This window comes from Lepus europaeus, chromosome 12, assembly GCF_033115175.1.
Source record: "Lepus europaeus isolate LE1 chromosome 12, mLepTim1.pri, whole genome shotgun sequence".
Classification (NCBI taxonomy): Eukaryota; Metazoa; Chordata; class Mammalia; order Lagomorpha; family Leporidae; genus Lepus; species Lepus europaeus.
The window spans coordinates 98,020,697-98,034,193 of record NC_084838.1 but is presented as its reverse complement, the minus strand read 5'-3'; positions in this window follow the sequence as shown (position 1 = coordinate 98,034,193).

Here is a 13,497-nt window from a genome sequence, read left to right as displayed (position 1 = left end):
TCCTGGCTCCTGGCTTCAGCCTGGCCCAGCACTGGCTGCTGCAGGCATTTGGGGAATGAAAGCTCTGTCTGTCTCTCAAATAAATACATTTTACAAACTAGAAAAAGGTAGCTGGGAAACATTGATGCTGGATTGATAGTCTCCAACCTGCATCTCCAGGGAGAAGTTCCAGAAGCAGGGAATATAGGGAAATTGAAGAATTAGAAACTGAGACTTTTACAGAAATTGAAGAAAGAGGTACTTGGATAAAAAGTACACAGAACATGGAGCAAGGTAAATGAAATCAATACCTCCTGAATACAAAAGTGAAATTGAAAAAATCTAAGATGAAAAGATAAATTATTAAAAGTATGAGAGAGAAAACAGAGTACTTACACAGAAGCAGTACTTCAATGAACAACAACCAGCAAACTAGATGTCAGAAGATAACAGAATGGTATTGCTGTGGTTTGCACTCGGTTTGTCCCCTAAGCATTCCTGTGTAGGAATTTTGATCCCAATGGGGTGGTGTAAAGAGATGGTGGGTCCTGTATGGGGTTGTGGTTGGGTCACCAAGGGAGCTGCCCTTGGAAGAGATTAATGTCATTCTCTTGAGACACTTGTTAGTTCCCACGAGAGGGTTGTAATGAAGGAGCAAGCCTGGCTCTCTCTCAGGCCCTGGCTTCCTGTCTTACCATGTGATCCCTCCTTCTCAGACACTCCCACTGCTGTGACAACATGCACCAGAGGCCCTCACCGGAGCTGATCAGAAGCAGAACCATGACCTTGAACCTCCAGAACTGTGAGCTAAATAAATCTCTTTTCTTTGTAAGGTACTGAGCCTCAGATGTTTTACTATAGCAATGAAAAGCAGACTAATACAAGTGAATTCAACAGTTGAAGGTTAGGTAACAGCAAAATGAAGACACAATCAGAATTACAACATGAGCTCACTGATACTTACTTGAAATAGCTCTCAAGGATAAACTTCAGGTAAGGGGGAAAAACAGACCTAGAGGAAAGGCATAAGATATGGAAAACAGCTGTTCGCAGAGGTTGATAAACTATTGTGGACACTACAGATAAATAATAATGGTTCTGGTCTATATGCTTCATAACATGCATTTGGAATTCTAGGCAATAGTAACAAATTGAGGGATACTCAATGAGCACTTAAAGACTCCTAAGCTATTTGTCTTGCCAAGGAGGGTAGTAAGATATGAAATAGGTTTAGACTTTGTTAGACAGATTCACAGTTGAGTATGTTTCTTACTACAAGCTGTAAAAAAAGAGGTAACTTTAAATACATTAATAATCAATAAATTTATTTATTCCTTTCCGTTCTGTGTAGTGCCTCTTGGCTTATTGCACTTGTGAGCACTTCTCATGGATGTTAGCAGGAGTGGTGCCAGGGAGCATCTTCTTTGTTCCCGATTTTCATGGGAAAGCCATGGTTTCTTCCATCATGTGTGGTGTTGGCTATGTTTTCTGTATAGAGGTTCTTCATAAGTTGAGGAAATTCTTGCTATTCTTAGTCTACTGTGAATTTTTCTCAAGAATGGGGTTGAATTTTGTCAAATTTTTTTTCTGCATCTCATAAAATTGTGAGATTTCTTTTTCTCTAAACTGTTAATGTGATGGGTTACATGGACTGGTTTTTGAATATGGAAACATCTATGAATACCTGGGATAAATCTCACTTCTTATGCCTTGTTGGATCCAAGTTGCTCATATTTTATTGAGCATTTTTATTGGTCTATAGTTTCTCTTTCTGTGATTTAGATATTAGGAAAATGCTGGCCTCATAAAATGACTTACAAAGTACTTCTCTACTTCTATTTCGTGGAACAGGCTGATGTCACTTTTCCTTAATCATTTGGTGGAATTTATCAGTAAAACCATCTAGTTCAAGTGCATTTAGAGGGGTGGTTACTAATTATGATTGAATTTATTTCATAGATCTAGGAATAGTCAGCTTATTTATTTCCCTTTTTTGAGTTTTGGTAGTTAATTTCTTTCAAGGAATTGATCTATTTAATCTAAATTAAATTTATGGACACTGAATTGTTTGTAGTATTCCCTTATTATTGTTTTAATATCCATGGAATTAGTAGTAGTGGTACTCCTTTTATTTTTAATATTGCTAATTTATGTCTTCTTACTTTTTATCTTGGATAGCCTCCCTAATAGTTTATCAATTTTGTCAATCCTTTCAAAGAAACAGCTCTTGGTTTTGTTGATTTTTCATATATAAGTTTTCCCCCTAGTTTTATTATTTTTCTTAATCGGTTTGCCTTAGCTTAAATTTCTCTGCTTTCTGCAGTTTAATAAGGTGGAAGTTTAGGTGGTTGATTTCAGAACTTTCTTCTTTTCTGATGTAGGCCTTTAATGCCATAGGTTCTTTTCTAAATTCTGCTTTAGTTACTTCTCTACATTTTACTAAGTTGTATTTCCATTATTTTAATAAACGTCTTTTAAAATTCTCTTAATTTCTTTGACAACTGTGTTATCTTAAAGTGTATTGTTTTATTTCCAAATATCTGGGGGATTATCTAGCTATCTTTCTATTATTATTTACTAGTTTCATTCCACTGTGATCTGAGGATGGCCCAGAGCATGCCCGTTGTGGTACATGTTCCATGTGAGCTTGAGCAGAGTGTATATTCTGTTGTAATTGGGTGGAGTGTATCATAGAGGTAAACAAGACTAAGTTGATTGTTGGTACTGCTCAGATTATCTTCCCTTACTGCTTTCTGCTGGTTCCATCTATCAATTACTGACAAAGAATGTTGAAGGATCCAACTATAAGAGTAGATATACCCGGGGGCTGGTGCTGTGGCATAGCGGGTAAAGCGCCACCTGCAGTGCCAGCATCCCATGGGGTGCTGGTTCAAGTCCCGAGTGCTCCACTTCTGATCCATCTCCCTGCTATGGCCTGGGAAAGCAGTGGAAGATGGCCAAAGTCCCCCTGCACCTGCTGGGGGAGACCTGGAGGAAGCTCCTGGCTTCTGATCGGCGAAGCTCCAGCCATTATGGCAAACTGAACCAGCAGATGGAAGACTTCTCTCTCTCTCTCTGCCTCTCCTTCTCTCTCGGTGTAACTTTGACTTTCAAGTAAATAAATACATCTTAAGAAAAAAAAGTAGACATACCCATTTCTTCCAGTTTTATAAAATTCTGTCTCAATACTTTGCTGTTAGATACATACTCATTTAATTTTCATTCTTTTATAATTCTGTAATGACCCTCTTTATCTCTGGAAATATAGCCATTCCACCTTTCTTATGGTTAGTGTTATTGTGGTGTATCTTTCTCCATTCTTTACTTTCAGTTTGTGTCTTTATGTGTAAAGTGGGTTTCTTTTTCTTTTTTTCCCCAGAGAAACCTTTTATTGAATGACTACAAATTTTGTAAGTACAACTTTAGGAGTATAGTGATTCTTCCCACTATACCAGCCCTCCCACTCCTACTCCCACCCACCTCCTCTTCCTCTCCCATTCCCAGCTCTATTCTCCATTAAGGGGAAAAAAAAAAAAAAAAAAAAAACTGTTCCTCGACAGTCAGGACAAGAGTCAAGACAATGGCTGTTCAAGTCTTTGCTTCTCAAAGTGTCAATTTCACTTCTATAGATTTCCTTTTAGGTGCTCTATTAGTTATCACAGATCAGGGAGAACATATGGTATTTGTCCCTTTGGGACTGGCTTATTTCATTAAGTATGATGTTTTTCAGATTCATCCATTTTGTTGCAAATGACCAGATTTCATTTTTAACCACTATATAGTATTCCATAGATTACATATCCCATAATTTATCCAGTCTTCAGTTGACAGGCATTTAGGTTGATTCCATGTCTTAGCTATTGTGAATTGAGCTGTAATAAACATGAAGGTGCAGGTAACTCTTTTTGTTGCTGATTTCATTTCCCTTGGGTAAATTCCCAGGAGTGTGATAGCTGGATCATATGGTAGGTCTATATTCAGATTTCTGAGGTATCTCCAAAATGACTTCCATAGTGGTTTTACCAGTTCACATTCCCACCAACAATGGATTAGTGTACCTTTTCCCCTGCATCCTCATCAGCATTTGTTGTTCATTGATTTCCGTGTGAAAGCCATTCTAACTGGGGTGAGGTGAAACCTCATTGTGGTTTTGATTTGCATTTCCCTGATGACTAGTGATCCTGAGCATTTTTTCATGTGTCTGTTGGCCATTTAGATTTCCTCTTTTGAAAAATGTCTGTTTAAGTCCTTTGCCTATTTCTTCACTGGGTTGTTTCTTTTGTTGTTGTTGAGTTTCTTGATCTCTTTCTGTATTCTGTTTATTAATTATTTATCAGTTGCATTGTTAGCAAATAATTTCCCCATTCTGTTGGTCGCCTCTTCACTTCCCTGAGTGTTTCTTTTGAAGTACATAGCTTCTCAATTTGATGTAATCCTACGTGTTAATTTTGCCTTGGATTGCCTGTGCCTCTGGGGTCTTTTCCAAGAACTCTTTGCCTGTGTCAAAGTCTTGCAAGGTTTCCCCATTGTATTTTAATAATTTGATAGTATCAGGTCATAGATTTAGGTCTTTAATCCATTTTGAATGAATTTTTGTGTAAGGTGTAAGTAGGGATCCTGCTTCATACTTCTGCATGTGGAAATCCAGTTTTCCCAGCACCATTTCTTGAAGAGACTGCCCTTGCTCCAGGGCTTGGTTTTAGCTCCTTGGTCAAATATAAGTTGGTTGTAGATGCTTGGATTGATTTCTGGCATTTCTATTCTGTTCCATTGGTCTATCCACCTGTTTTTGTGTCAGTACCAGGCTGTTTTGATTATAACTACCTTGTAGTATGTCTTGGAATCTGGTATTGTGATGCCTTCAGCTTTGTTTTTGTTGTATAAGATTGATTTAGCTATTGGAGGTCTCCTGTGTTTCCATATGAATTTCAGCATCATTTTTCTAGATCTAAGAATGTCTTTGGTATTTTTATTGGTATCACGTTGAGTTTGTAAATTGCTTTTGGAAGAATGAACATTTGATGATTTTTTTAAGATTTATTTTATTTATTTGAAAGACAGAGTTACAGAGAGAGGCAGAGACAGAGAGAGAGAGGTCTTCCATCTGCTGGTTCACTCCCTAGATGGCTACAATGGCTGGAGCTGCGCTGATCCGAAGCTAGGAGCCAGGAGTTTCTTCTGGGTCTCCCACGTGGGTGCAGGGGCCCAAGGAGTTGGGCCATCTCCCACTGCTTTCCTAGGCCATAGCAGAGAGCTGTATCAGAAGGGAAGCAGCCGGGACTAGAACCAGTGCACATATGGCATGCCAGTGCTTCAATTCAGGGCTTTAACCTGCTATGCCACAGCACCAGTCCCATTTGATGATATTGATTCTTCCAATCCATGAACATGGAAGATTTTTTCATTTTTTTGTATATTCTTCTACTTCTTTATTTAATGTTTTGTAATTATCATCGTAGAGGTCTTTGACATCCTTGGTTAAATTTATTCCAAGATATTTGATTTTTTTTTTTTTTTGTAGCTATTGCGAATGGGATTGATCTTAGAAGTTCTTTCTCAGCCATGGTATTGTCAGTGTATACATAAAGGCTGTTCATTTTTGTGTGTTGATTTTATTCCTGCTACTTTACCAAACTCTTCTATGAGTTCCAATAGTCACTTGGTGGAGTCTTTTGGATCCCCTATAAATAGAATCATGTCTTCTGCAAATAGGAATAATTTGACTCCCTCTTTCCCAGTTTGTATCCCTTTGATATCTTTTTTTTTTTGTCTTATGGCTCTGGCTAAAACTTCTAGGACTATATTTAACAGCAATGATGAGAGTGGACATCCTTGTCTGTTTCCAGATCTCAGTGGGAATGCTTCCAACTTTTCCCTGTTCAATAGGATGCTGGCTGTGGGTTTGTCATAAATTGCCTTGATTGTGTTGAAGAATGCTCCTTCTATACCCAGTTTGCTTAGAGTTTTCATCATGAAATGGTGTTTTATTTTATCAAATGCTTTCTCTGCATCTATTGAAATAATCATATGGTTTATGTTCTTCAGTTTGCTAATGTAATGTATCACGAATGTTGAACCATCCTTGCATACGAGGGATAAATCCCGCTTGGGCTGGGGGAATGATCTTTCTGTTGCATTGTTGGATTTGATTGGCCAGAATTTTGTTGAGGATTTTTGTGTCCATTTTTTAAAAAAATATTTATTTATTTATTTGAAAGGCAGAGTTACAGAGAGCTAGAGTCACAGAGAGAGAGAGAGAGAGAGAGAGAGAGAGAGAGAAAGTCTCCCATCTTCTGGTTCACTCCCCAATTGGCCACAACAGCTGGAGCAGAGCCAATCTGAAGCCAAGAACCAGGAGCTAGGAGCTTCTTCGCTTCTTCCAGGTCTTCCATGTGGGTCCAGGGGCCTAAAGATTTGGGCCATTTTTTACTGCTTTCCTAGGCCATAGCAGAGAGCTGGATCGGAAGTGGAGCAGCCAGAACTTGAACCGGAGCCCATATAGGATGCTGGCATTGCGGGCGGCAGCTTTACCTGCTATGCCACAGTGCCCACCCCGCATCTATTTTCATCATGGAAATTGGCCTGTAGTTTTCTTTCTCTGTTGTGTCTTTTCTGAGTTTAGGAATAAAGGTGATATTGACTTCATAGAAAGAATTTGGTAGCTTCCCTCTCTTTCAGTTGCTTTGAATAACTTGAAACGAAGTGGAGTTAATTTTTCTTTAAATGTCTGGTAGAATTCAGTAAAGTGGGTTTCTTATAGACCAAGTTTTCTTTTATTCTCTTGAACAACTTCTCTCTTCATTGATATACTTAGAATATTCACATTTAATCTCATTATTGATATAACTGGATTAATACCTATCATGATAATTTTATATTTATTGGATTGTTTTAGAGATTTATTTATTTATTTATAAGACCAAGTGGCAAATAGAGAAAGAATGAGCAAAGAGAGCAAGCTAGCCAGATCGTCTATCTGATGCTTCAGTCCCCATATGGTTACAACATCTGGAGTTGGGTTGGTCCAAAAGGAGCCAGGAACTCCTTCTGGGTGTCTCATGCTGGTGGCAGGGGCCCAAGTACTTGGACATCTCCCACTGATTTTCTAGGTGCATTAGCAGGAAGCTGGATGGGACGCAGAGTATCCAGGACTTGACTCAGCACTCCAGTATGGGTTGCTGACATCAGAAGTGGTGGTTTAACCTGCAACACTTGATTCCTAGAGCTTCTTCTGGGTCTCCCATGGGAATGCAGGAGCCCAAGCACTTGGACTGTCTTCTGCTTTCCCAGGCTGTTAGCAAAGAGCTGGATTGGAAGAGGAGCAGCTGGGACACGAACCGGTGCCTGTATGGAAGGGACGCCAGTGCCACAGATGAAGGCTTAACCAATTTATGCCACAGTGCTGGTCCCAATCCCTATTTATTATATTTTTAAATTCCTCTTCTTTTTATGGCCTCTCTGGTTTTAGCTGAACATTTTATGTTGTTCCATTCTCTCTCTTCTCTTCTCATACAGATCACACTGTCCTAGAGTTAATATTACATATTTTGAACTAATGTAAGTCTACCTTAAAATAACATTGTACAGCTTCATGGGTAGTACAGGTGCCTTAGAAGAGCACACTGTCTGGACTGGTGCTGTGGCTTAGCAGGCCAACCCACTGTCTGTGGTGCCAGCATCCCATATGGGCACTGGTTTGAGTCTGGTTGCTCCACTTCCCATCCAGCTCCCTGATAAGGCACCTGGGAAAGCAGTGGAAGATGGCCCAAGTCCTTGGGCTCCTGCACCCTCGTGGGAGACCCAGAAGAAGCTCCTGGCTCCTAGATTCAGTCTCCCCCAGCCCTGGCCTTTGTGGCCATTTCAGGAGTTAACCATCTGCTGATTCACTCCCAAAATGGCTGCAATGGCCAGAGCAGGGCCAATCCAAAGGCAGTAGCCAGGAGCTTCTTCTGGGTCTCCCACGTGGGTACAGGAGCCCAAGGACTTGGTCCATCTTACACTGCTTTCTCAGGCCATAGCAGAGAGCTGGATTGGAAATGGAGCAGCCGGGACTAGAACTGGTGCCCATGTGGAATGCCGGTGCTGCAGGCAGCAGTTTTACCTGCTACACCACAGTGCCAACTCCTTACAGTGGCTTTTTGAATCTATCATTTTTATTTTGAGATGTGGTCTGGACATTAGAATTACCTGAAGTGCATATTAACGTTCAGATTCCTGGATGTTGCTCCAGACTTGATGGGAATAGACTCGTTTGGATGGTACTTTTAGAGGAGTTGCAGAGGATCCTGGTGCACATTGCAAAAACCATTTTCTGTATTCTTTCCAATTTTTCTACTTGACCTGTGAGATGATAAGTGAGTATGCATCTCCTACTGTTACTGTGCTCCTCTGTCTCCCTGTGTTTTCTTCATTTTTCGCTTTAAAAATTTCTGTAATAGATTGTCTGGGACATGGAGATTCATGCAGACTGTCGTGCTGTATCATACCTTTTATCATTATACAGAGTGACCCTGGTCATTTAATGCCTTTCGCCTCAAACTAAATCTTTCCTGATGTTATTTCTACAGCCACGCTTCTTCAGAGGGTGTTGGTTGTCTTCTGTGATTTTGCATATTCTATACCTTTTTGTCTTTGTCATTTGCCAGTTTTTGTTTGTGCTGCTCTTCTATGGGTTTTGATTCAATCTGAAAAGCGATTTTTCCTTTTTTTTTAAATTTATTTATTTTTTTTATTATTTTTGACAGGCAGAGTGGACAGTGAGAGAGAGAGACAGAGAGAAAGGTCTTCCTTTTTGCCGTTGGTTCACCCTCCAATGGCCGCCGCGGTAGCGCGCTGCGGCCGGCGCACCAAGCTGATCCGATGGCAGGAGCCAGGTGCTTCTCCTGGTCTCCCATGGGGTGCAGGACCCAAGCACTTGGGCCATCCTCCACTGCACTCCCTGGCCACAGCAGAGAGCTGGCCTGGAAGAGGGGCAACCGGGACAGGATCGGTGCCCCGACCGGGACTAGAACCCGGTGTGCCGGCGCCGCAAGGCAGAGGATTAGCCTAGTGAGCCGCGGCGCCGGCCGATTTTTCCTTTTGACAGAGCAGTGTGTCTCTTATTTGATGTGGCTTATATATTTGAGTCTAACTCTTCATTTCATTTTTCTTTATATTTTTTATGTTGCTGTTTCTTTTTACTAAATTTTCTTTTCTTGTTAGCTTCTTTGCTTCAGCTTGTCAATACTTTTCTTTTGATGATTTGGAAAATTTATTGCCCATTTCATATTTTGTAGGAGTAGCCTTACAGCTCTTAGTAATTTACTTATGCCTCTATTGCTTTTCATATAACTTTACTGACATCTATGGATTTCCCACAATGAGACAAGCTCTTCCCCTGGGTCACGGTTTTTGTGAGAATATTGTAGGTTGTCAAGCGCTGACTTTCCTGTACTTAGTGAACTTCCCCCAGCGAAGCTCTCTCCCCAAGCTCACCCTGGCCATCCTCTCTTCTACTTAACTTCACCACTGAGTGCCTGGATATGCATCATCAACTTAATGTATAAGTGACAGACACTGGCATTGTGCCAAAGCTGGTAAAGCTTCGGCCTGCGATGGGTGCCAGTTCAAGTCCCTGCTGGGCTGTTGCAGCCATTTGGGGAGTGAACCAGTGGGTGGAAGATTTTCTCTCTCTATCTGTCCCTCTCTCAATTTTTGTAATTCTGCCTTTCAAATGAATCCCTTTTTTTTTTTAATTTGACAGATGGAGTTAGACAGTGAGAGAGAGAGACAGAAAGAAAGGTCTTCCTTCCATTGGTTCACTCCCCAAATGGCTGCTACGGCCGGCGTGCTGTGCTGATCCGAAGCCAGGAGCCAGGTGCTTCCTCCTGGTCTCCCACGCAGGTGCAGGGGCCCAAGCACTAGGGCCATCCTCCACTGCCTTCCTGGGCCACAGCAGAGAGCTGGACTGGAAGAGGAGCAGCTGGAACTAGAATGGGATGCCGGCGCCACAGGCAGAGGATTGACCAAGTGAGCCATGGCGCCGGCCCCTTCAAATAAATCTTAAAAAAAGATTAAGTGGCGGTGCTAGCCTCAAAAATGCCTTCCTTTCACACCATTTCACATTTCAATAAAAAGAGCTTTCTCCATCTACTTGCTGCAATTTCCCCTCTGCCCTGACCCAACACATTTCAGTGCAACAAATTCTTCATTTCTTCTCCCCAAAACACTTGATTCACTTCTCACACTGATCAGGCTTGACCGCAGCATCTCTCACCAGCACAGGCAGGAGCCTCCCAACTACCTTTGCTCCCTCTACTGCCCACGAGCAATCTTACCACCCACAGCCATTCATCCTAAACAGGAGCCTGGGGTCACAATCCTGCTGCAAGTCTCTCATGAACTCCATCTCTTCCTTGCAGCACATCACAGGGTGGCCCTGCTGTGTCTGTATTGGTCCCCAGGACACGTCGTACCGTCAAACTTCTCAGCGCTTCCCACCTGGGCCTTTGCACCTACCCTAGGATGCTCTGCCCCAGCACACAGAAGGCTGCCTCTCCTCTTCCTTCACCTGGAGCCCAAGCACCGCTCCCTGGAGGGACCTTTCTCGGCTCCCCCATCTGGAGCAACCTCCCCCATCCATTCTTCCCATCACATCTCTTTTCCTACTGACTTTTTTTGTTTTTTAATATTTATTTGAAAGGCAGAGTTACAGAGACAGAAGGAGAGGCAGAGAGAGAGAGAGAGAGAGAGAGAGAGAGAGAGAGGTCTTCCATCTGCTGGTTCACTCCCCAAATGACTGCAATGGCTGGAGCTGGGCCAAATGGAAGCCAGGAGCTTCTTCCAGCCTCCCATGCAGGTGCAGGGGCACAAGCACTTGGGCCATCTCCTACTGCTTTTCCAGGCTATAGCAGAGAGCTGGGTCGGAAGTGGAACATCTGGGACTTGAACCAACGCCCATATGGGATGCCGGCACTGCAGGCGGGGATTTACCCACTACGCCACAGCACCAGCCCCATCTCCTACTGTCTTTATAACAATGATCACTAACCCCAGAGCTTACTTATCTTGCCTTTAGCTCTTGCTAGATGCATGCTCCATGGAGACAGGTTTATGACTGTCTATCCCAAGCTAGAAATAGTGCCAGGTTCAGAGAGTGTGTTCAAAAAGCAGTGAAATATTGAAATGCCTTTTTGGTTTATCAGATATGGGCTGTGTGTAACAAGTCCCTACATGGAAGTAGAAAAATATGCTCCCTTTACACTGTCTCCATCTCTTCCTCCTCATGATTGCCTTATAGTTGCATTCTCACCTCTTGTTTTCTGGTTGTTTAGACTACTTCCTTTCATTTGGTAATCACAATTTTCATGCTCCATGATGCCAATTTATTGATTTGATTTTTGAAAGTTCTATGTGCTTGAATGTGTGGTGTACAACACGAGGTTTTGAAATACATATACATTGTGGAAGGACTCAAGCTAATTGATTATGCATAACCTCACATACTTTTTCATTTTTACTGGTGAGAACACTTACAATCTACTTTTTAGGTAATTTTCAAATGTACAGTATACTGTTATTAATGAGAATCACCAGAAGAGTTCTTGAATTTCTTCACTATGTCTAGGTGAAATTTTGTATTTTTCACCCAGCAACTTCTCAATCTCCTCAACCCCCAGCCTCTGGTTACCATTTTATCCTCTCTTTCTATGGTTATGTCTTTTTCACACTCCACACATAAGTGAGGTCATGTGGAATTTGTCTTTTTGTGCATGGTTTATTCCATGTTGCGCAAAGTCCTCTAGGCTCATCCATATTCTTGCAAATGACAGCATTATATTCCTTTTTAAGGCTGAATAGTAATCCTTTGTGAATGTATACATTTTTTTTTTTTTAGATTTGTTTTATTTATTTGAAAGGCAGAATTACAGGGAGGGATAGAGACAGAAAGATCATCCCTCCGCTGTTTGATTTCCCAGATGACCACAATGGCTGTGGCTGGGCCAGGTCGAAGCCAGTAGCCAGGAGCTTCTTCTGGGTCTCCCACATGGGGGCAGGGGCCCAAGCACTTGGGCCATCTTCTGCTGGTTTCCCAGGCACATTAGCAGGGAACTGGATTGGAATTGGAGCATCCAGGATGCAAACAGGTGCCCATATAGGATGCCAGTATTACAGGTAATGGCTTAACCCACTATACCTCAATGCCAGCCCCATATCACATCTTCTTTATTCATTTATTGGTTGATGGATATTTAAGTGGATTCTGTATCTTAGCTATTTTGAATAGGGTAGCATACATACATGAGTGTAGGAGTCTCTTTGGTATATTGATTTTATTTCCTATGGATATCTACCTAGATGTGGGATGACTGACTCACAATAATTTTTTAATTTTTTGAGGAACCTCCATACATACTGTCTTAATTTGCATTTCCATCAAATTTCCTTCTCTCCACACCCTTGACAGCACTTGTTATTCTTTGTCATTTTGATAATGGCCATTCTCAATGATGTGAGGTAATTTGTCATCATGCTTTTACATTCCATTTCCCTCATGATTAGTGATGTGGAACATTTTTTTTTCATGTACTATTTGGCTATTTGTCTTTTTTTGAGAAATATATATTATAGTCCCTGGCTCATTTTTTTTTTTTTTTAAAATACTTACTTGTTTCTTATCTCATTATTTGAAAGGCAGAATGACAAAAAGATAGAGAAATCTTTTATCCATTGGTTCAATCCCTAAATTCCCACAGTAGCCACGGCTGGGACAGGCTGCAACCAGGAGCCAAGAACTCCATCCGAGTCTCCCAAGTTGTGGTGGGGGCCCAAGTACTTGAGCGGCCTCCCAGGATGTGCATTGTCAGGAAGCTGGATCAGAAGCTGAGGTGGACATACCAGACACTCTACTACAGGATGTGGGTGTCCCAAGCAGTGACGTAATCTACTGAGCCACAGCATCTGCTTCATGGCTAAGTTTTTTTTTTTGTTTTTGTTTTTGTTACTGAGTTGTTTGAATTACATGTTTTGTTTATTAACCTCTTACTTAAGTATGGCTTGGTGTTTTCTCCCATTCCATAGATAGTCTCTACTGATTGTTTCCTTTTCTCATGCAGGAGCTTTTTAGTTAGATGCACTCCCACTTGTCTGTTTTCGCTTTGGTTGCCTGAGCATTTGGGGTTACATCAAAAAAATCTTTGCCCAGACCAGTGGCATGGAACTTTCTCCCTGTGTTTCTTTCAGTGGTTTACAGTTTCCATTATTAAATTTAAATCTTTAATTCATTTGGAATTGATTTTTGGATATGATGTGATATAAGGATCTAATTTTATTCTTTTGCATGTGGATATCCAGTTTTCCCAGTGCCATTTATGGAAGAGATTATCCTTTCACCATTGTGTTCCTGGCACCTTAGTAAAAATCAATTGACTACAAATGCATGGAATTATTTATGAGCTCTGTGTTCTGTTTCATTGGCCTATGTGTCTGTTTTTCAGCAAGTACCATGTTTTGATTACTAGAGCTTTGTAGTAGATTTTG